A 24,204-nucleotide genomic window follows, 5' to 3' on the forward strand; every position below is an offset into this window, starting at 1 on the left:
TAATAGGAAAAGTACATTACAGTGGCATAAAGGTAATTAATTAATGCACACAAATAATTAAAGAGATTAAAAAATATTTAAAATTATAAGATGATAGTAAAAAAGATAAAAAATGAAAATTTTATGATAAAATGATTAATAGGAAAGTTGAACTAAAAACCTATCTAATAATGTTTAGATGGCACAGTCAAAGGACACTCTAAACACATAAATTTTTATTCTTGATTTAAGGCAATTTAAGGTTTCAGCGCTTTACAGTTTTCTGGGAGCTTATTCCACATTAATGGAGCATAAGAACTAAAAGCTGCTTCTCCATGATTGGTTCTGGTTCTGGGTATGCAGAGTAGATTTGAGCCAGAAGACCTGAGAGGTCTGGATGGTTGATACAGTGACAACAAGTCTGTAATGTGTTTTGGTGCTAAGCCATTCAGTGATTTATAGACTAACAGAAGTATTTTAAAGTCTATTCTTTGGGATATGGGGAGCCAGTGTAGGGACTTTAGAACCAGGTGATGTGCTCCACCTTCTTAGTTCTAGTGAGCAGCAGCGTTCTGGATCAACTACAGCTGTAAGTGCAGTTTCTGCCTGTCCATCTGCTTTATGACAACCTTAGAATAAGAGATTAATTTACATATTGGCCTAAAGGAATGTACATTGGTATTGGGTTTTTATGGGTGTTGTCTGATAAAGACTTCAAAATGTTTGCATTATAATGACATATTTTCTTCATGAATCTGTTTATGTTGGCTATCCTTGTAAAAGCACACAAATTTAATGTTCTTGTTTCCACATAAGATATGTAATTTTCACGAATGTCTTCAGGGTTAAGGTCACAATAAATGGACATTTTCCCCTGCAATAATTTAAATTCTTAGCCCCATCATTTGCTTTCACTGATGCTTGTGAAGTTTGTAAAGAAAGTATTCCTATACCTATCTAACCCTAGCCTACCCCTAATCATGAAAAATAATCATAAGCCTAAGGCCCTATTTACACGGTAATGATCCAACAATGTAAAAGGGGTTTTTGTTACGTTTCTACATGCCAATGTTTTAATTACAATCTCCATACACACGGCAACAGTAGAGACGTGAAAATGGTGTAATTTCATCGCCATGCAGTATGTTCTTTGAAACTCCAAAACATGCTCCACTTCCTGCTCACAAAACAGGGGAGAAATTTAGCACAAGTCAGCAGCACAAATAGGCATTGTGCAATCTAACATTGTTATTGTTGATATCTTCATCTTCTATGGGTTTTAAACTGTTTGGAACTCATTTTGTTGTGCGCGTGCGCATTCATTTCTACTGATGTCAATCATTTCAGTCAGAGAAAACGTGCTCCGTTGTCATGTAAACTAACAGTAGAAACACAGTTTTCTGTTTTCGCCAGAAAATGACGTTTAGCCTATATCTAAGGGTGTGAGCGTCAGAGGTATAGTCCAAGATTTTACCCTAAAGTGTAAAACACATTGATGACATATATTACACATTACATGAGAAAATACACTTTTATTTCTTTAAGTGATTAGAAACCACACCCTCAACATTACACCACATGTGGCATGTATCTTGCCATCATTCTCTGCACTGTTTTATATTCAGTGGCATCATAGCTTCTTAAAAAAATACCCACATCTTAAATTTGGTCACCTGTGTTGTCTTGATGGTCTTTAGTGCAGGGTATCTTATATGTGTTAGTACTGACAGTAGATGCAGGTCAAATGACTTGACACAACCATAATGTTTTCAGTGTTCAGATGTTTGGCACAACAGCTCAACAGCCTGAACACCTTTGGATGTGATAATCAAGGACCGCCAACAAGCGATCATGGGGAAAAAAAAAACAATAATAAACAGCTGCGGGCTTCCAACACCACTCAACAGCTCAACACCACAGTCTGAAACCTCACGCATGAAGTTTCTTCATATGCAAAGACAAACCTTCCCAAGTGTTCTTTCGATTTTAAACCAAGCAATAAACTATTTAATGACTTACAATTGTAGTGTATCTTGAAATTTAGAGTTAGCTGATGAGGTTCTGATTTGATGAAGGGGTTAAAGCATGAAAGCAAAGAATTTGTGAAGCAAATTATACTACGTGAACATAGTTGGGCCTGGAAACAATGGGACCTATGAACACCTGCCTCTGGATTTAAACAAACACTTTAAAGGCAGTGGCACTCCGGCCATTGGAGAGCTGTGAGCGGCACAGTACTATTCATCTCATATGCAGCTTTGATTCCACCTGTGTTTTATCAAGTAATAATTAGTTATGATGATGCCTGGATAGACCTCCTCACTTGTAACTGAGGTGGCTTAGGTGGCTTCTGAGAAACACCAGAGGCAATTTTGGGAAAAGGTCTAACCAAAAGCAAAAACAAATGCAAGCTTTTTATTGCATGTCACAATTTTATGTGAAGTGAGTGCTTGTTATACCTGCTAAGATGCTCTCTGACCTCTCCGTTTTTCTTCTCTGTTCGTTTTTCCATCAACCACAACTGACAAACTATGGAAGATGTTACTAGGGTCAGGAATAAAAATTGACCAGTGGGTCAGGTAAACATCATTATTGCAGACATTAGAATGTCAGGGAATCACTACATCAAACACAATATAGAGATAAACCCCCAAGTTTGCAGAACACATAAATCATCTCACACAGAATGTGTCCATGCTAGAGTAGTGGCTGCTTCGTTCTCATCTTCCATGCTATTAAAATATCTAACAAAAACAACATATTTTCTTAGTCTTAGCTTATGTTCAGTATTGAATATTTAATTATGAGTTTATTCATTGATTTTTTAACCTTTTTTTAAAACAAATTAGAAGATGTGAGTTGAGCATTTGATTATGAGGCCGAGAAGATCTCTGGGTTTTAGCTCGTTGGAAACATTAATAAATGACAGAAATCTAGATTAAGAAAGCCGGAATGTGACTAGAAAGAAAAATGATAAAGCTTTGAAATGTTGCCAGTATCACGAACTGCACTCCTCTGACACAGCTGATTGTAGGAGAAGCCGATAGCATAGCCAACTTAGGCCTTTAATAATTAATTTAGCTGGGCTATGATCTATCATTTTGTACCTTTTGACATGCAATATTGAAATTTAATATTGCATCAATACAAATGATGTACTGCTAGTCGTTGAAAGTCGAAAAAGGATGTGGATTGCACAAAGATTTCTGCCAATGTTTTTTCACTCCGTTCTCCATCCCATTCTCTCTTTTCCTTTTCCACAGCTTCATTGTAGTCAAGTAGAAAAGCATAAGAGAAACATCTGTCTCCCCCAACCTCCCCTTTTACTCTCAGCTTTGATATGTGTGCTTAAAAATGACAACTTAAAAAGTTCAGGGAGAAAGTCTCTTGCTCAAGTCAAGAGAGGCTTGGGAAAATAAGGAGGGTATGCTGGGGGTGTAAGTGAGTAGCAGAGCGGTGGCTGAGCGGAGACGTCACGCGTTGTTGAAAGCTTTGACATGATTCTTAAGTGCGGTGGATTCCCAAGGGCAATATTCAGACTATGAAAAGCAGCGGGTACCAAAAGCCTCTGTTGCAGTGTCAGTCTTGTCTCACCCCCAGACTGCTTCGTTTGAGCTGTTGGTTCAGTAAGATAGGGATGAACTGATAAGCAACACTGGCTGCTGTCAGTCTGAAGTAGATGATACCAGTGGTGTGTTGATGCTTAGTCTCGACATGTTTCCTCAGCCCAAAATGATACTTTTATGTGTTTTGCAGTACACACCAACCTGGGTAAGTCACTTATTTAGCTTCTCTCTGTTCCTCTGCCCCCAAGCTGACTGATTGAACCACTGACTGCAGGATGTTAGCCAAAAGGTTGGTTGTTGATCTGATCAACTTGGCCCTACAGTCCATCTGGACTCCAGTGCCTTCAATAAATGTGTCTAAGTAGACATGTGCACAAATTTTGTATTTCCATAGTAGGCAGCTCTCCTCAACCACCAGTTCAGGATAACTTTTAAAGGCAAATTCACTTTTAAGCTACAATTACGCTGTTTCTTATTTTCTAGAATGGCTGTTCATGGGAGTCTAAATGTAAAGGAGATACATCAAATCCTGTGAAATGTATGATGTGAGGACTTCAAGTAAAAGCCTAAGAGCTAATGCTAAATAAGTCAGTTCTATATAAAAACTATGAATATGACCTTTTATATCCCAGAGACAGTGACCCATAATAGTTTTACAGATTTTTTTTATGGCTTCTTGGAAGTTTTGTAGGAACACTGCATAATAAAAAAGAACCCAACATAAAATGTATGGTTATTGTCATACAAGACTTTTATTGGAATTAACTTTGTCAACAGAACACTTCCATCCACTTAAAACAGATAGTATGGTGCTTTTTAATGGTATAGCATATTTTTCTAAATAAGACAACCATGACCGAAATGCACAGATAAAGTTCAGAAGGTTCTCCCAGAAGAGCCTTTTTAAAAACCCAAGTTGTTGAAGGGGCAGGAAAAGATCAATAAATCTTGCCAGATATCTAAAAAATAATTATTATAGTAAATATTTATTGTTAACTTTAATGAGCTTGCCTGAGAACTGTATTTACAATAAAACAGAATACATGGAGACATGGTTACCATGAACATACAGTCTTATGCTAATGTATTCATACCCGCAACCTTATGTTTTATTGGAAATTGATGTAAATTACCAACACAAGTAGTGCATAATTGTGATTTAAATACTTTTTTGCAAAAAAAAAAACATTAAATGTGGGGTTATATTCAGCCTTCTTTTCTCTGATACCTAAAAATTAAACTCTTTGTAACCAAGTGCCTTTACAAGGCACTCTATCCAGACCATTTCACAACTACTCCTGACTGTCGTAGGATTTACCATAATAAAGCAAGCCTTCTGATTGACTTAAATTACAGAACATGTTGCAGAGGAACACTGATATGATGACAGTTTAAGGGGTGATCAGTACAGTAACACAGATTGTTTTTCATTTTGACTAATAGTGATGTAATTTTCACAGTTCTATTACATTTTAGCCAACAGATCAGAGTTGTCTGACTCTTTGTTTTAGACACTGTGACTTTGGCTAAATCAGCGACATCTTGTAGGTTTTAACAAACCAGCATCACTCTATCATGAATCCATGAGTGTATGTGGAATTTGACGCGGCAAATTCCTCTGCACTACTTAAGCAAGAAGAAAAAAAAGGTCCAGTTTAGGATTTCCGCACAGAATTTATGGCTTTTTCTAACAGCTACTTTCATCATGTGGAGTCCCACTTAAATGGCTTCTTACTGGAATTTGCTTCAAGTCTTGGATAAGTACTGGCATTATTGCATTAAAACCCTTATTTGCAAAAAAAAACAAAACAAAATGAATAGTGGACAACAGCTGACCGTTGTTTATTCTTGTCTAGCTTCCAAGAACCCTGACCTTTTGCTGTGACCTTACACTGTTCTGAACATTGAGGAAGTGTGCCATACTTGTAGGTGTCTGGGTATGCCAACAGTGGAAAAGAAAGGCACAGTGAGGGAGAGAATTAGGTGCAGTTGGGGTAGTTGGGAGGTGCCTTGGGTCGCCGTGGGTCATGGTGTGCCTCCCTGGTCACAGCCTTATGTCAAGGCTTTATTATTTCACCTGCCAAGGTCCTGACCTGCTGTATAAAGCATTCTCTTCCCTCTCACACTTTCTAGGAAACAAGTGCATGTAGGAAGCAAACAAATTCTGTTAACATAATATTAAGATTATATTATTTGTTTATATACCCAGTTTTTATATATTTATATATATATATATATAAATCTTCCCAAATTCTTTATGAGTGTGATCTGTGGACGTTTTTGTAGAATGCTTTGGTATTTTGTATGTGACAAAATTGTCAAGTTATTTAATTTTTCTTCTTCCTGCTTATTTTATATTTGAATACTCGTTAACGATAATTAGCCACAAAATCTTGTGGAATAAATTGACAAATTAAGTACAGGTAAAGTAAATCTTTTCTTTATTAAATGTTCCATATCATATTAGTGAAACATGGCGGAGGAAAGTTAACAGTATGAAGGCAGTAAGAGATGATTTTTGAAACCCATTAAACTACATTAGATTCCAGTCTGAGGCAAATTGGTGCAACCAAACCATAAAAGTTAATACATTTGATCCCATTGAGTCAGCTGGGCTTCCATAGATGGATAACGTTTTACCAACTGGCATCAAAGGGTCAACTGACTTTACCAAAACTGTAGCTCTGCCACTAATGACTTTTTGTTTTTATATAATCTATTGAATAATCTTTTGAGTTTTAAATAATCACTTAATCTAAATGTCCAGCCCAAAAATCTCAATATCTGTTTGTTTATTGCGTAATTTAAAGTATGACATATAGGTATAAAGTGCCAATGCCAGCATGAGACTATTTTATAAAATGAAACCCTTATTATTTATGTATTTAAAAATAAAAGCATGAGCCATTTGATGTCACCTGACTTGAAGTACTTCCAAATTTTAAGGCCCTTTGCCATTGAAAAGGTTTAAAAAACATGTATCTGGCTAATTTATCACTGACTCTGAAGCTTTATCCACGACTGTGGCCGATTATGGGCACTAAGCTCTACTGGTATTCACAATACACACACCCACAGACACACACCCATGCAAATTGCCCTGTCTTACCTTGACATAAAATTGACATAAAACTGGTTCTAAAGAACATAAAACCAAACTGAACTGAATTTTTATATAACTGCATGATTTTTGCTATTTCACAAAATAAGCAATCTTTATAAGAAATTTAGCAAACAAGATTTTTTTTTTTTCCAACCATAAAAAAGAACCATAATTCCCATTGTGCTTTCCGATTCTATGATCTTTCTGATTGGTTTTGCAAGAGAATAAAAGATAAAAAAATTAAAGATAATTCATTCTTAATATTACTTAGAAAATGTCTTTAAACTGGAAAACTTCCTTTTCTGTTTTGTAAATTTTGTTTTCTTTCTGGCTTAGTTCTTACTTTAACTGTTTGCGCCCAATTCTTCTTTTTTTTATCTAGCTTTTTTCTTTGTGCCTCAGGGGTCCATTTGGCAGGTCAGCCCCACAGCAGGTGAGGAGTTGTGGGCTTGGTGACCTTTGTCTGTCATTGTTTTGCTCCTCACACCTCACCCAGGGAGTAGGAGAAGGAGCTTAGTGTATCCACCTGCCACAGACCTTACATCGTAGCTCTACATATTGGCACGGGATGGGGGTGTTTTTGGTGTGCCAAGATGAACTGAGATGGTCTCAAATGAATCGGTGCACACAGTGAACAGTTGAGTTGATCCAAATACCATACAAAGAACTGGACTGAAGCAGTGATGTCAGTGTGTGCTGGGATCTTTAGCTAAATGGGTTGAACAGAACCAAAAACAAGCAGATAACAAAAGCAGAAGGGACTCCAGATTCCAAATGTGATTTGTGTTCATGCATGCAGCTTTGTGAGATGAATCACAGGTACCTGAGTGAGTGAGGGGATGGAGATGAAATGAAACAACCAAACGTTTGCCTCTACTGGGGCCTGATTGAGTTCAGGTGGCTGGAAAGTGTCTCACCCAGGGCTAGTTGTCAGTGAAGAATCTGCTGTCTTCTTATCTCTCTCTGTGCTGCAGGGCTAACCGGTGAGCATCGGGCGCCCTGCTTTGACGGATGTTCATGCGCCTCCTGTGTTGTCGGGGGACAGGCCACTGACACTCTTCATCTTTCACAAGCAAAGTCTGAGGTAGAAATGAAGATTGATGCCAAAAAGTGGTGTGGCAACCCGTTGGCCTCTGTCGCCATATATAATCATTTACGCATCCATGACACATGAATGTAAACGTGTATGCATGGACGTGATCTGAGGTGCTGCGCATGTTCACATGGGAGACTGTTTCCTCTCTGTTATTAGAGACATGTGATCTGATTGCATTTGATCTCCAAATAAACAGGGAATCAGTTCATCTCCTTGGTGAAGATGGCAGATGTGATGGACGAGCACATTAGCATCGAGGACAACATTAGATTTGCTCAAAATTATTGATCTTTTGTTTGTGAGCCAAGACAGCAATAAATAACAGTGCATGGAAGATGTGACTCATTATCACCATGCCAAAAGCCTGACAGACCTCTGTCAAAGCTCCTTCTCTCCCTCCTTCTCTCCTCACCCCTCCTTCTCATCCGCCTTCCTTTCATCTCCATCACTACAAACCAGTTTAATCTGTTTTTAATCCTCACTTCCATTCTGTCACTGGTAGCTTTAATGTGAGGCCTCACTGTCACTATCTGATTCCCTTAAAAAATTTTAATCCTCACTGATAACCCTGTGTTATTACATGTTGCACACACACATTCACACACACTCACGCATACACAGACCCAGGCGGCAGGACAAACACACACACACACACACACACACACACACACACACACACACACACACACGTGTGAGCGTTCGTACACACACAAATATGTACACGCAGCATTTAGTGGCTCTCTTAGTGTTTTATTCCTTTTTACCTTCTTAGTGAAGAAAAAATCCTTTTATCACACAATGGGTAATTTATATCCATTACCAGCATTTTCAATCCTTTTCAGCATGGCTGTCACTGCCTTTGGCACACTCATGATTAATGTGATCTAATAATAGTCTGCCATTATATTTCCTTTAGTAAAACATGTACCAACATCCTATTCAGCTCCACAAAATTCATTGCCCCTTAAAACATTTTCCCCCTTTTCGTTTGAAAAGCAAGATTGCTTTTTTTTTTTTTCCTCCTCATTCTTGTTTCCTCCTTCTAGGTGATTATTTGTCGGGGCAGGGGATGAGGTGGCGGTGGTTTAGTAATGGCACTTGCATGTTTTCAGACACTTATGAGAATGATGAGATTCATGATTCAAGGTGGTTTGTGTGGATGCAAATATTTATGTGGGAGTGTGTCTGCAGGTCAGAATTGGGTGTGTGCTTCTCACGCGGAGCTCCTATATGCGTTTATGAGTGCCACACTATTGAGGATTCAAACACCTTCAGGCTAGAAGTACATATTACTTTTTGCCAAGAATTTTGCCAATAACCCCCCCACCACAAACTGTGTCTTGAAGGATCTATAACCAGTGCAGAATATTCCAGTCCAGGTTTGATTTGTTGATATATTTATGCTAGCTAGATTCTAAGGTGGTTCTAATCCCAAAAAATATTAAAGAAGCTCAGTTTTTTCTCATATATCAAAAGGGTAAACTGTTAGGCACATCCTAACTTTAGCACTTTTTAGCTTTTTTCCTGCTTGGTACCTTAAATGTTGCCACACCAGCAATTTAGAATACATTTTTAAATTACTCAATCTTCTTATGCGTGGAAAAAAAAAAAAAAAAAAGTGTTTTCTAGCATGTTTAACAGTTTAACATGTTACAGTTTAACATTCATAATTAATAATTTCTAATAATAATAGGAATAATAATATTAGTAAATTAGAAGATTCATATTTGATGAGTAATGGTAAACTGTAAAATATGGAATAATCAAAGTTTTGGATGTGAGGAGCCATGATGAACATAGATACCAGAAATAACACTTTAGCATGAAATTATTATGGTATTAAATACCAGAAATTTAAGGACAGAGTGAGTGATGATAAGGTTAGCACGGGCTACTCAGACCACTAAAGGCAAAGAAGGAACCAGCCTAACAGGCAAATTAGCATCCAATGTGGCTAGGTTGTTAGCTTGGTTACCTAGCTAGTTCCCTCACGGTCCAGACAAAGGAAGAGCCGTAAGCAAGAAACAAGTTGGGGGAAGGAGAAGAAAGTGTAAGACTAGCAGTGCACCGCAGAATAAACGGTCCCCAAAGCACGGGACTATTGTATTATCCCAAATCCTTTTAAAAAGTGTAAATGTAACTTAATTGCTGCCTTAAAAGCCAGTTGATGAAACAAAGCTAAATTAACGAAACAGTGGAAAACACTCAGCCGAACTGGTTGACGCAAACAGTTCATACGACGATCCTGGGTTATTCTATTCTCAACCTAAGTTTTATCTCTGCCCAGACCCATAAGCCTTATTTGAAGAATGTCTTCTTGTGAGCATGATGCGTCTGGAATGGTAGCTCTGGTGCACAAAAAACGCGTCTGTCTTCCTGATCCAGAGAGCTGCAACCTGGGATTGTAATTTGTTAAAACCAGTTCTTCAGCGGGGATTGTAAGAGATCTTCCGGGTTGGCATAGAACTCTTAAAGCTTTGTTAAGCTTCTTCTTCGAAGGTAAAACGAAGGAAAAAAGTTCACTTGCCAGCGAGTTAATAAATCTACCTGTCGTGAGATGCTGGTACTCGCCTGACGTTATTTAACCTCGGTCTGTGAAGTCTAAGGAATCTCCGCACTGCAATGAATTCTGGGAGGTGTAGTTCGATAAGTCCATCTTTCCGGTAGATGGCCCAACAGCCATTTCTAGCTCAGTTACTTTAAAATTTTTCAGGGAAATATTATTGAAATGTTTACACATCTTAATTATCAGCGGCTGCTGTCATAATATACAGGGGCTGGATAATGAAACTGAAACACCTGGTTTTAGACCACAATAATTTATTAGTATGGTGTAGGGCCTCCTTTTGCGGCCAATACAGCGTCAATTCGTCTTGGGAATGACATATACAAGTCCTGCAAAGTGGTCAGAGGGATTTTAAGCCATTCTTCTTGCAGGATAGTGGCCAGGTCACTATGTGATACTGGTGGAGGAAAACATTTCCTGACTCGCTCCTCCAAAACACCCCAAAGTGGCTCAATAATATTTAGATCTGGTGACTGTGCAGGCCATGGGAGATGTTCAACTTTACTTTCATGTTCATCAAACCAATCTTTCACCAGTCTTGCTGTGTGTATTGGTGCATTGTCATCCTGATACACGGCACCGCCTTCAGGATACAATGTTTGAACCATTGGATGCACATGGTCCTCAAGAATGGCTCGGTAGTCCTTGGCAGTGACGCACCCATCTAGCACAAGCATTGGGCCAAGGGAATGCCATGATATGGCAGCCCAAACCATCACTGATCCACCCCCATGCTTCACTCTGGGCATGCAACAGTCTGGGTGGTACGCTTCTTTGGGGCTTCTCCACACCGTAACTCTCCTGGATGTGGGGAAAACAGTAAAGGTGGACTCATCAGAGAACAATACATGTTTCACATTGTCCACAGCCCAAGATTTGCGCTCCTTGCACCATTGAAACCGACGTTTGGCATTGGCATGAATGACCAAAGGTTTGGCTATAGCAGCCCGGCCGTGTATATTGACCCTGTGGAGCTCCCGATAGACAGTTCTGGTGGAAACAGGAGAGTTGAGGTGCACATTTAATTCTGCCGTGATTTGGGCATCTGTGGTTTTCAGTTTTTTGGATGCAATCCAGGTTAGCACCCGAACATCCCTTTCAGGCAGCTTCCTCTTGTGTCCACAGTTAATCCTGTTGGATGTAGTTTGTCCTTCTTGGTGGTATGCTGACATTACCCTGGATACAATGGCTCTTGATACATCACAAAGACTTGCTGTCTTGGTCACAGATGCGCCAGCAAGACGTGCACCAACAATTTGTGCTCTTTTGAACTCTGGTATGTCACCCATAATGTTGTGTGCATTTCAATATTTTGAGCAAAACTGTGCTCTTACCCTGCTAATTGAACCTTCACACTCTGCTCTTACTGGTGCAATGTGCAATCAATGAAGACTGGCTACCACGCTGGTCCAATTTAGCCATGATACCTCCCACGCTAAAATGACAGGTGTTTCAGTTTCATTGTCCAACCCCTGTATTTTATAATTAGCTTATAGTCTTAAAACAGTCAGTATGCTGAGCTGATCATGATTTTAGGTTGGTGTTTTTTACACTGAGAAATATTTAGATGGAAGGAAAAAAGTCTTAAATATTATTCTTTTATTCAGTCTCGAATATTCTAGAAACGTTTATGATTTATTGTTTTCCTATCTGGATAATTACAAAATAAAAGTAAAGAAAAAGATGTTTTATTCTCTATGCTTTTAAACTATTTGAGAAAATAATGAGAAACTAAGCATTTCACAATAAATAAATGTTAGAGAAGAACATAATTAACAGAAGTGTTGGTTTTGACAATCTTAGCATAGGTATATTGTGTTTTCAATTACTGACCGTGAAACCAATGAAAACAGGTACAATTCTTATTTTTGGTTTCTGTGTATTTTTTTACACAACCATTGGATATGTGGACAAATATTGTGTCTACAGCTGACTTTTAGGGAGCTCTGACTACAAATTAATGACATCACTTGTATGTAATGGGATGAAAATCGGTCCAAAAACATCAACAAATTTGAGTAATATGGAAGTATGGAATTTTGAGATTAAAAATGTAACGGAACCCTGTGATTTTATTTAGACAGCATGGAAGGGATGTAGTATTAGGTGAAAATTAATCTGATTGTTGAAACTGATTTTACAAATCATCTTTTTGTTTTTACATTTTTCTTTCCTTCTTTTTGGAAAAGCATGCAATGCAGAGGGAAGTTGCTCTCTCTGTAGAATGCCCATCGGATTATGTGTGAGTGTTTGTCGCTTGGGAGGTAGTCCAGCAGTGGGGTCTGGTCTGTCCCAGCCGGAAAGCCTGAGCCAGTCTGTCACTCATGGAACACGTTTTAGAAGGGGCGGCACCAGTGCAGACACCCGTTCACACACATGCTCGACCAAATTTACGCTTCTGACAGTATAAGTAATACCTGGACTTCGCACACATACACACACAAACACACACACACACACACACACATACACACACACACACACACACACAGTCCTGGCTCTTTCTCACATGAAGGGTTAACCCTTACTGGGTTCTCAGACTTGTTTCCAGCATGAACAGGTGGTCCCACAAACATTGGGCATCCGTTTCCTCATGACTTATCCTAGTCTGTGTGTGTGTGTGTGGTTGTGTGAGGACAAAGTAAATGTGTGTGGAGGACAAATGGGAGTGTAAGGATGGGGTAGATTTTGTAGCCCTTTTGTGTGTGTTTGTGACTGTGTTTTCTTCTTTTCGGAGCGTGTGGGTGAGCTGCCGCGTAAAACATTACTACATCTAAGTTTCATTCTGTGAGGGAGCGCTGAGATATGTGAACATTTGTTTGTGTGTGTTAGTGACCCCACCATCCGACTGCACTAAACACAGCTGTCAGCACTTCACATCTTTGTTTTCTTCTGTTCTATCCATCCCCTTTCCCCACATTTTTCTTTACTTGAATCATCCCTACTGAGGTCCTTCCATTAAAGATAACTTCTACTGAGCAGCTTCTTGTTCTCCTCTGCCCATCTCCCCCCTCCCACCCAAAGTGAGCTTTTCCCAGCAGAGAAAATCGAAGGTAAACCTCTTTTCAGGCAAAAGATGGTGCACTGCACTTTGCCTGTTTAATATATCACTCTCCAATAGAGAGGGAGATGGAGATGAAAAACACAACCACCTGACCATTATTATAACAGTTTCTGGTTATAGCACTTATCCAGTACTGTCCGTGACACATTTTGAGTCAGCTGTGTCTCTGTCCTGCCGAGCCCCAGACACTACAAAAGAACATGTTAAAAAGTTAAAGCTGGCCAACAAGGTGAGAAAGCAAAAGCATGATGAAGCTGAGGAGACTACAAACTTAAACAGAGTTGAAAGAAAGAAAGAAAGAAAGAAAGAAAGAAAGAAAGAAAGAAGCGTTTCTCTGAGTCAGCAGGTTTTGGTAAGGTCTGATTAAACGAGGTTTGAAACCACTTGGTTTAGTAAATAACGGAGGTGTCAAAACGGTGCTTAATGACCTTGATATCTACTGCATGAAATATATATCTGCAGATCTATGCAGAAGCCGCATTTTTCCTTTTGATGCTTTAATGTTGGGGTTGGGGGTTTAAATAGCTTAGAAGGTAAACTTGACAAAAGACAGATTAAGTATTGTTTGCAATGCCCCATGCTCCATTATTATATGGTTGTGAGAAGGAAAATATTTTCAAACAGCGTGTAAAGAATTAGAAGAGTGAATTATTAGAATTAAATATTAATATTAAATATTTAAAAAGTGGTTACATTGATTCAGTATGTTTTTAAATTTGTGTTAGTTAATGTTAAACTCTGAATCTGAATCGTCGACAGAGTTTTTTGATGGCTGCAGTAGTAAGCAAAGTTGAATCAATGCAGGAACGTTGCTGGTTTGAATGTTGGATGGAGGCTTTCTAGGCTGAGTTTGCATGTTCTCCTTATGCATGCATGCGTGGGTTTTCTATGAATATTCCCATACAACTAAAAGAAAAAACATACATTCATGGTTACCTGTCAACTTGAAATTTTAGATAGATGAGACTCTGCCTGTGCATGGTTGTTCATATTTTCTCTGTGTTTGTCCTGTGATGGAGTAGTGATCAGTCCAGGCTGTTTCTGCCTTATATACTTCAGCCCTCTCGCGACCCTAAAAAGGATAAGCCTGGCAAAGAAAATGGATGGATAGAGGGAGGGTTTTCTTGTTACCTTGATCCAGTATATAAACAACTCCTTAACTGTTGAACTAAAGACCTTAATTACTGTTAAAAACCAATGCTTCTTGCCCCACCACAGTTTTTATAGCAATAAGTTTGATGACATATGAAGATATCATAAGAGCTTTTTGGGTGCACTTAACAGCAAGTGATTGATTTTTAAATTGATTTGACTACCACAATTAACTGCTGGATCTATTTTTCTATTTTTCATTTTCTCATATATTATTAATTCTATAAAAAAGGAATCCATAAATTGGTTTTGAGACTTTTAGGTTTTAAATGATCTGCCTAAGAAGGGTCCAAAAGGTCAGTCACACTGTAAGATGAAGGACACTAACTGTTTTAGCTTTAGGAATATTTACTGAAATTAGCAGTGCAGTAGTAACAACAAGTGAAGATTTAAACATGCTCATAGAGTTAATGTTGTCATACAATATTGTTACCTTAAATAAAGGTAAAACAAATGTATGAAACATTGCAAACCAATAGGTGTAAAGGAGTGGAATGCAGTTAACTGTGCATCACTAAATTCACCTTCTCCTCCTCTTTCCAGGGAAGGGAAACCCCTTCCAGATGAGGGGGTACTACATACTGTAGAGAGAATTGTGTTGTGTGCTGCCGGAAAGCAGACGGCGACAATGATAATGAAGTCAGCTCTCCCCTCATTCTCTCCTTCTCTCTCTCGCAGGGCTCTCTGTGCAGCAGCGACCAGGAGCGGAGCTGAAGCTGGCTTAACCAGGCTAAGCACACTGTCACGCTGTCTGAGGAACAACCCCCTCCCAACGTCTGAGGTGACTGTCTGAGGTGACTCAGGGCTTTGAGGGAGGAGAAAGGGAGGAAGTAGAAGAGAGAAAATTGTGTGTGTATGTGTGTTTGGGGCAACTTGAGTATTTGATATTACTATTGTTCTACATGAATGGAGGAATTTTAAGTGTGGGAAACAGGAAGTAAAGATGATAGAAAATGATCAGAAAGCAAAATGATGGGGTGAGGAAGAGAAGTTGTAGAATGTCACAGGTACTCACTTTACAATGCAGGCTGTGGGGCCATGGTTACAATACAGCTGAGGCTGATTGTATTACATATTCATCACACAGAGACGCACACAGAGTGCATATGCACACACACACATATACACACACGGGTCAGCTTTAAGTGGACATACAGACGGACTGCATGAGCATATCAACAGATAATTCCTTTTTAATCCCATTAGTTCTCCAATGTAGTAGTTCGTTTGTCTTTAAACATACACAAGCAGTGCCTTTCGAACATATGAGCTCTCTATCCAACATAAAGTGGCTAATGCTGAATGCATGTGTTTGACATGAGCTAAGGGAATCCAAAACAGTACAAAGACAAAGATGTATGGCAGCTGGAACCTTTAAAATCCTGACACCATTACCAATCTGACGGAGCAAAGTGGAAACTCGTGCGGGCCTGTGCGGGCGGCTCCATGCTCTGCTACTCTCCAAGGATGCAAGGTTAGTTCACCTAGCAGCTATTTCTTGTGGAGCTGTGGAATTGCCTTTGACATTGCACTGGGAATATCTAGCCAAGGTGTGGATGAAAATGTTGCGTTCATTTGTTAATAGCAAGGCCTAAAATGTTATTTTGGTTGATTTGAGATTAGGTTGACTGAAATGATGGTTCTTCACACATCTGCCTATCTCAATTACTCTTTTCCACAGTTTCAGTATAAATGTAATGATAAATACTTGTGCCTGAGTATAGGGCTGTGTGCAGTTGTAAATTTAGACATTATGACAAAAAAAGAAATGCATGAATAATTTAGAACTCTCCTAATTTTTTTTACGCCATTCTTCAAAATGACTGCGTCGCTGTGAGAAAGGCATATGTTGGAAAGTTCAGGGGGATTTTGTTCGGTGCCTGTGAACTGTGAGTGATGGCAACCAGCCAACTCCTCTCTCCCTCTTGTCTACCGATGACTCCGCGTGAGAGTCCCGCGAGTCACGTTCCCTTTCTTCGAACTAACACCGCGACGAATTGAAACAAAAAAGGTCACATATTTTATTTATGTGTCAAAATGTGGTGTAAGAAGGGCATGGGGGAGGGAACAGAGTGTATCACTCTATCTGTTGGCTTATATCATTCCATCTGTGCAGATCAATTCTCCCAGACAGGGAGAGATGAGATAGGAGCATGCACACGAAAGAGGGAGGAAAGAAAGAAATGCTGAAATGGTGGTGATATTGATTTATCAAAGAAGTATAGCATTGCTTGATTTGCTTAAATGTCCACATAAACCCGAGCTGTCAGAACGAGGCTTGCATTTGGCCACACAGACTTGCACTGTGAATTTTCTGCTTGGGCTAGCTGTGCACAATATGCAAGTGCATCTATAATCATCTGTTGTATAGTGATGATTTGACATGTCATTCCTAAAGCCATGCCATGAAGAAATACACACATTCTACTTAAACACAGTTACTACTGTGTAGCTCTCCTGACTCCCCATGAAAAATGTTATAATCTTTGCTAAAATATAACCAAGCACAAAAATTTGGCTGACTGAGTTAGAATTCTTTCATTTCAAGAATACCTAGACTGCAACATTTTACTTCATTGAGTTGAGGAGTCTCACTGGGTTTTCTTGTCGTTCTCGACCACTACTGAATAAGTCTTGGGGATGGAGACAAGCTCTGCGACTTACACACCTGGCACAAGGACAGGGAGTGGAGGAACAAATGAGATTAAAGTGCAGTTAAAGAAAACTGTAGAAAAGAGCAGAGAGAGTGTGCACAGGGCCATAAAAGGGATAGTTTAACCATTGATCGAGAGCAGTGGTGGAAATGGCAGCAGTAAATCAATTTTATCTTGGAGCAGCTAAAGAGTGTTTTCTAATGAGGTTAATGCCACGTAATGGCTAAATTCCTCTGCTTAAAAGATGCCCTCAAGGTGGTGACGAGAGATAGATGTCGCCATGGAAAGCTTAACACCTCACTGTTCAGCAACAAGCCGAGGGATGCCTTTTTTTTCCTCCCAGGCGGTTTGTGTCTTCAATCACGTTACTCCTTCATCCATGTAACTTGTTTTAACAACATATAGACACCTGTAACCTAGACTAGCTATTAAAATAACTCTATTCATCTTCTTTATTGAAGAATTGCAGCATATACCACAAGTAATAGACAATGTTCTCAGCTCATAAAGAAAATAGTTTCTGGAAACCCAGTCATCACCTTGGTGCTAGACAGCCGACTGTGAGGAATTTCATACTGGAATTTGCCGAAAAACCAACTGACAGAGCAATAACGGGTTATTAATCCAAGCCATTTTTGGAAGAACTATATTTCAAATCAATGATGTGGAGGCAGATTGGAATAAATGTAGTCACTATAGGGCCCAACTTGGGGTTTAGCCAAAGAACCAGAAGGAGACAAGCAAACAACAATGTAGAGTGAATCTTGAAACAACCAAGCTGGCTGGTTTTGAGCTCTGCCTGAGTGGTGACTTATTCAGCCCCCTGAAGTTCACATCCCTCTGAGGCTTTGAGGATAAAAGGGTAGTTCACATTTTCTTTAGCAGGATCCAGCCGAAAAGTTGTGAGCAGCTGGTTATTTTCCACTGTCAGTACAGTTGAAACCAAATATTTACATACCCTGTATAACAAGAAGCATAGTATTTTTTAACTTCCCAACTATGTAAATCTTTCCTGTTTTGAGTCTGCTAAGATTCACAAGAGCATTTCTGTTTGTTACATACCTGAAACAGAGAGATTGTTTTATTGTTGTTTTCTAAAAACTGAAAGGTTTATAACATTTCCTTAGTAACTGTTTGCCTTGGGTCAAACGGTTTGAGTATTTCTCTCCAAGCTTTAAGCTACAATAGTTTGCTGGAATTTTGGCCCATTCCTTTTAACAGAACTGGTGTAACCGAGGCTGGTTTTTGTAGGCCACATTGCTAATACGCCTTTTCAGCTCTGCCCGTAGGACAAAGATTAAAGCTGTACGATTGTCACTCCAAAACATTTACTTTGTATATTTACAGTCAATGCTCTCTCCTTAAGATGACATCTGTTTATAAAGTGCACTAGCTCCTCCTGCAGTAAATTACCTTCACAACATGATGCTGCCACCCTCATACTTTACAGTTGAGATGGTGGTCTCAGGCTTGCAAGCTTCCCAATTTTTCTTTCAGATGTAATTATCATTTTACAACTCTTAGGCTACCGAAAAAAAAAAAAAAAAAAACTTGCTTTCTACTAAATTAAGGTTCTGTTAGATATCTACTGCAGATACCCTATTACATCCACAAAACCTATTTAAAAAATAAGTAAAGACAACTTAAAAGTTTCTTCTTAGCCATGCATGATTATAGGAGGCTTCAGTAAAGGGATAGCAGCCTTAGCAGTTGACAGTTGTGAAATTAAATGGGTGGGTAAGTTTTCAGCAGTTCAAGAATGTTGGTTCTAAACTAGAGCTTGTCTGAAGGTAATTATAGTGTGTAAAATGCAAACACAATACAAGCGTCAACTACCATTAGTTGATAAGCAAGGATCCTTAATTTTACACTTTTGACTCCTGAAAGCAACTGTGGCTGTGCTGGGAAGATAGAAGTTCTTGGACAACTTCCGATTCAGCTACTGGAAAAAAACTTTAGCCAATACTGTATGTACAGGGAATCCCACAGCATCCGATATCAAGACTAATCACACGCAATACAAGCTAGCTCCCTGATATGTAAGCAGACCCAGACATGTTAAATTATTACATTACCCAAATTACATTAGTTAGTAATGGAAGCATAAAATATCCTCTTAGACGTCAGTGAAAGTGATCTGAAGAGTCTGTAAGCTGTAAACTAGACTGTATATCATTGCTGATGGAAATGTAACTCACAATCAGCTGGTGTCTTTTGTGAATTGGACACATTAGGGGTGCACTCCACAATGGGAGAGGCTTAGAGAATTCATGGATTTCCGTCTGCAAGGAGTTCTAAAGCAGACCCTTAGTGGTTCTGGATTTATATCCAAGGCTTCATTTAACATCTTTTTAATTCATGAATCACACTCCCCTACTGCATGTATACACATATATATATATATATATATATATATATATATGTGTGTGTGTGTGTGTGTGTGTGTGTGTGGAAACAACCGATGCATGGCTTGAAACTTAAGGAAAGTTCATCTCCACAAACCTCTAGCATTGATCACTGGGGCCCTAAAGCTATTATCATGATCTAATTAGGTTTAACATAAGTCTGTGTCACGGCCCGGTGCAAGGCTGCCTTGTCCCCAATTCCACACTTTCACAGCACCCCTATTTAAAAATAGCTCACACACGACATGAATACAAACACTTTTTCTCTGTCATACTGAGATCTACTTTAATTTCAGACTAAAGGTCTGGGCCAGGAGAAATGATGTAATTCACAAGGGACTGAAGAAGTGTGGGGTAACCCTGCTTATGCCAATGTGTCCATTTACTCGGACAATCCATCAAACAGAAGTAATTATAGGTAATGCTTCCATACTTTATTTCAGGTAGATTTTTCAAAAATGTGTTCTGTAATACATCATACATTTGAAATAAATACAGATTTCCTGTAATGTTGCACACAGAGCTAAACAACATAGTTTCACTCATTTGGTTTTCAAAAAAATATATTAAAACCTTTTTTCCTTTTTAATGTGTGTATTTATTACCACGACTGTGGTAGCTTACCTCGCTTACTAAATATTTAACCCAATTTTGCTGTTTTTATACTTATGTGAGAGTGCAAAACATGGATACTGACTTTCTGCCTTTCACTATTTTTAGTTGGTGTTTTTGGACCCCTGTTTTCTGGGTTGAGGTTGCCAAATGCAGCTGCGAATTACCTGCTCTGACACCTTATTAATTTTCAACGAGATTAGCAGCAATTATGCACACAGCTGGCCCAGTAGGTGGCTGTGACCATTTGCACTCCCTACTTCAACACAAACACACGAACAAACATAGAGATAAATATAAAATTAAACAAACAGGACCTCACATACAAAAACTCCAAGGGCCTCTGCCTTTTTATCGGGCACTTTCTTTATAGTGGCTTACAGTCTACATATCTACTAGAATATTTTGAGTTCAAGACCAGGTGAGAAATGCATATCCCTTTTAAAATGTGCTTGGTGTTTCTCAAGAACCACTCTGAAAAATCGAGCCCCCAACCTCCTCACCGTCTCTCTTTTGATTGATATGTGAAATCCATCGCTCTCTACAGTCCTAAAGGCAGTCTCTGTGTGCGTCTGAAAGGTGCTTATTGTTTAGCTGAGACCACTTTGTCAAGAAACAGTCGTGTTCCCAAGGAAGCCGAGAATGCCTTAAAGAAAAGATACATTGGGGGAACTTTTAATTTTGTTGTGTGGGGTCATTTTAATCCTGATCCATTTTTACAGCAGCGGTTGTAGTTCAATGGCTGCTCACGCTAATGCTCTAAAAGAAGGAGCCAAATAAAGGAGGAACTAGAAAGAATGGAAAACCCACCCGCGGGCCCATTGAACAATTCTAAACTTACTTGTCACAGAGAATGAGAAGAAAGACTAGAGGCCTTTATTGGTGTGCACATTGGGATGTATTGAAGTTTTACAAAGAACATTTCCTGAATACGGACCTGATTTTTGATACAAGGTTTAAAATTTGGTTTGGGTAAAATAAACAGGGAAAAACTGAGGAAATTGCCCTTTAACCTGGTGCCAGTAGGTAGTAAAAGGAACATAAATCTTCATAGTCTGCAGCTGTAAAACTTAGTGATCCTCATTTTGAATATTTTACATCGGCACATTTAAGAAAGAAAGCTGTCATACTCAACATAATGTTCATTATTTTTGATAATATATATTTTCTGACTTGTCAAAATGGCTTTACAGTATTTGAGAGGTACTACTTGTTGTTAATTGGCTGCCCCTGGCCTCTTTTTAAAGTCTTGATAGTATGTGGTCTTCTTAGACAGGTGAAAACTTAAAGAAACAGTTCAGATTTTTTATAATGGATTTTATGAAGTCATGTGCCTAAGATAGCTCTCCTAACATCTTCATTTCTTGTAATACAGAATACTATTTCCTAGCTACTTAAGCTAACAGCTACCCCAGCTACAGCCAAGCTCTTCTACAAATTTAAAGCAGCTATAGGCTCTAAAATGTCCAAGCTGATCACTTGATCACTAATTGATAGAAAATTTAAATGGCTAAATGTCAGATTTGTATTATATTGTTTTGGTAATTAAAATCTGTAATTGTTTATTGAGAAGATTGTGGTAGGTTATGGTAGCAAACAATGAACTTCCTGTTTAAAACATGTACTGCAAAACTTTAACAAATTCGACCATAAAAAATGTTGTGGTAAAGAGTAAAGTATTAAAAACAAAACCAATATAGTAGATGAGGAAAATGTTGTTTTATTGGTTTTTGCAGGGATTTAGTTTTCCATAATTTAGTTTCTCTGGCTGAATACATTTAACATATTATAGTTTACAGTACAAGTGCATCTCAATAATTTAGAATATTATTGAGATTTCATTTATCTCTAATATCATTTTCTGAAGTGAAATTAATCTATAATAAAGACTCATTCCACATCGTGATATTTGAAGTGTTGTTTCTGTTAACTTTAGTAATTAGCGCTAATAGCTAGAAAAACAAATCAGTTTCTGAGAAACTTTTACTATCTCCTTTAACCACTAAAATATATTTTCAGTATCAAAACGTTGGCTACCTGAGAAGTATGTCTGTGCACTGTTAAAATTTTAGAATTGGAAACTTGATTGAAGCCTTTTTGGATGTATTATTGCATCAGTGCTCCATCGGTGCCCATGTCCTGGATACATCTATGTGTATCCTGTGGTGGTACTTGGGGCTCTGACTCCAGCTGTAGTTCGCTCTTTGTAATTCTCACCCAAACTCTTAAATGAGCTTTGCTTTACAGTCCTCTGAAGTTGTTACTTGTGCACCTTTTCTACCACACTTTTTCTTCCACTAAACCTTCCAATAATATCCTTGCATGCAGCACTCTGTCAACTGCCAGCTTCTTTAGCAATGTCCTGTTGTTTCTAACCCTTGTAATGGACTCTGTCTCTGACTTTGTACAGCACAACATGGCCACAGCATAGAATGCATGTTTTATAAGTCCATTTTGTATGAAAGATTTTTGAATTTTGTGTTTTCATTAGCTGTGAGCCATAATCATCAGAACGAACAGAAACAAGCACTTGATTTAGATTACTATGCATGTAGTGATTTATATAATATCTACATTGCACCTCTTTCATTGAATTACATAAATAAAGTAACATTGTTTATAATATTCCAGTATTATATGTTACATTATACATTATGTATATATTGTATAGTCCAGTGCCTTTCTAGTAAATACCCATAGACTTCAATGTCATTAACTGTTTCCTGCAAATGTGATGGCAGTTTTATATAACATGTGTCTGAGCTACTGTTGCATTAGTAATCTGTTTTTCGGTTTGTTTTAGCTTCAGACACAAAGTAATCGGTACTTTATCAAAGTGAAGACACAAAAAGAGTTAATTCCGCAGGTAGCATATCGACTGTTCATAATGTTTCTATAAATCTATAAACCCAACTTTAACACTATCCAACCTAATATATTTAAAATGTTTTCCTGAAGCTTCGCCACCAGTATGACAAAATGGAAACTGGATCTTGTTTGAGAAATGGCCGGGTGAGACCAGACAGTCTGATTCATAATGGTTATTTATGTACCATGTAGCTGTTGCTCAGCAGGGGGTGAACGCATGGTCTTTACTAAGTACATTTTTTCCTGCTTAGTTTCTCTTCAGCTGGGCTCGCGGCTTGTCTTCCTGGTGTAATCTCTGTTTTTGATCATCTCAAAAAATAACGAGTGTAGGAGTTCTGTGCCAGTATACTTGTTCTGAAAAATTAGGTACATTCAAATGAGCTTCACTGTATCATTGTGATGGTCATGTTGGAGGGAGGCAGATTCACATCACTACGCTCACCCCTATTTTGTGACACGGCTTCATGTTTTTTCCAAAATCTGTCAGCAAGCAGGCTGACATAAACAAATAAAGAAAATATGAGCCACTATGAGAGAGGGAAAATATTTCCAACTTTTTTTTTTAAGAAAGACATACTTTATCCTTTCCCTCTAATTGTCCTTTATTTGTTTTTTCTTTTACCCCTCCTCCTGTTTTTACCCTCTTTCCTGAGACGCATAGATCCAAGTGAGCAATGGTGCATTACTAAGGACACCTGCTCAATTGACGTGGCCAGGAGGATTGACTGTTGTGTGTATTTGTGTGTTCAGGCATGTTCAATTGTTATTCATTCATCAGTTTTTTAAGCTGAAACAGGGACCAAACCTGTCACACACTTTCAAAGTGGACATCTGGAAATCTGCAAAGACTGTATCCTAACTCCAGTGTGCACTTTGGTCACCAAAATAATAGGAACATTTATACTGTGACAAAGCCTTAATTGATGAGGCAAAAAACATAGAGACATCACTGGTAGAATAGATGGACCTTTGTCTTCTGTTAGTAGCCTTATCCTTACTAATCTATGTTATTTATTCAGAAAGATCTCTAAAATTTGAGCAAGTTAGGTAGGTTTGATTGTAATTTGGTTCCTTCATATAGTTGTAGATGCAATGATTGGCAGCACCAGCACTTAATTGTGACATTGTTTGACATTGTG

General features: G+C 38.5%; 1 protein-coding gene across 5 annotated transcripts in view; it reads left to right on the forward strand.

The window, feature by feature from the left end:
* znf536 (zinc finger protein 536) overlaps positions 1–24,204 on the forward strand; it is a 247,619-nt gene that overhangs the window by 37,066 nt on the left and 186,349 nt on the right. For 3 of the 5 annotated variants that reach the window (XM_047362957.1, XM_047362961.1, XM_047362960.1), the window contains one exon: positions 15,205–15,307. The gene's annotated coding sequence lies outside the window, so the exon portion shown is untranslated. Of the gene's footprint in view, positions 1–7,622; positions 7,733–15,204; positions 15,321–24,204 lie in introns of all 5 variants that reach the window. The other 2 variants (XM_047362958.1, XM_047362959.1) reach the window with 2 other exon arrangements.

Source organism: Girardinichthys multiradiatus, chromosome 4 (genome assembly GCF_021462225.1).
Source record: "Girardinichthys multiradiatus isolate DD_20200921_A chromosome 4, DD_fGirMul_XY1, whole genome shotgun sequence".
Lineage (NCBI taxonomy): Eukaryota > Metazoa > Chordata > Actinopteri > Cyprinodontiformes > Goodeidae > Girardinichthys > Girardinichthys multiradiatus.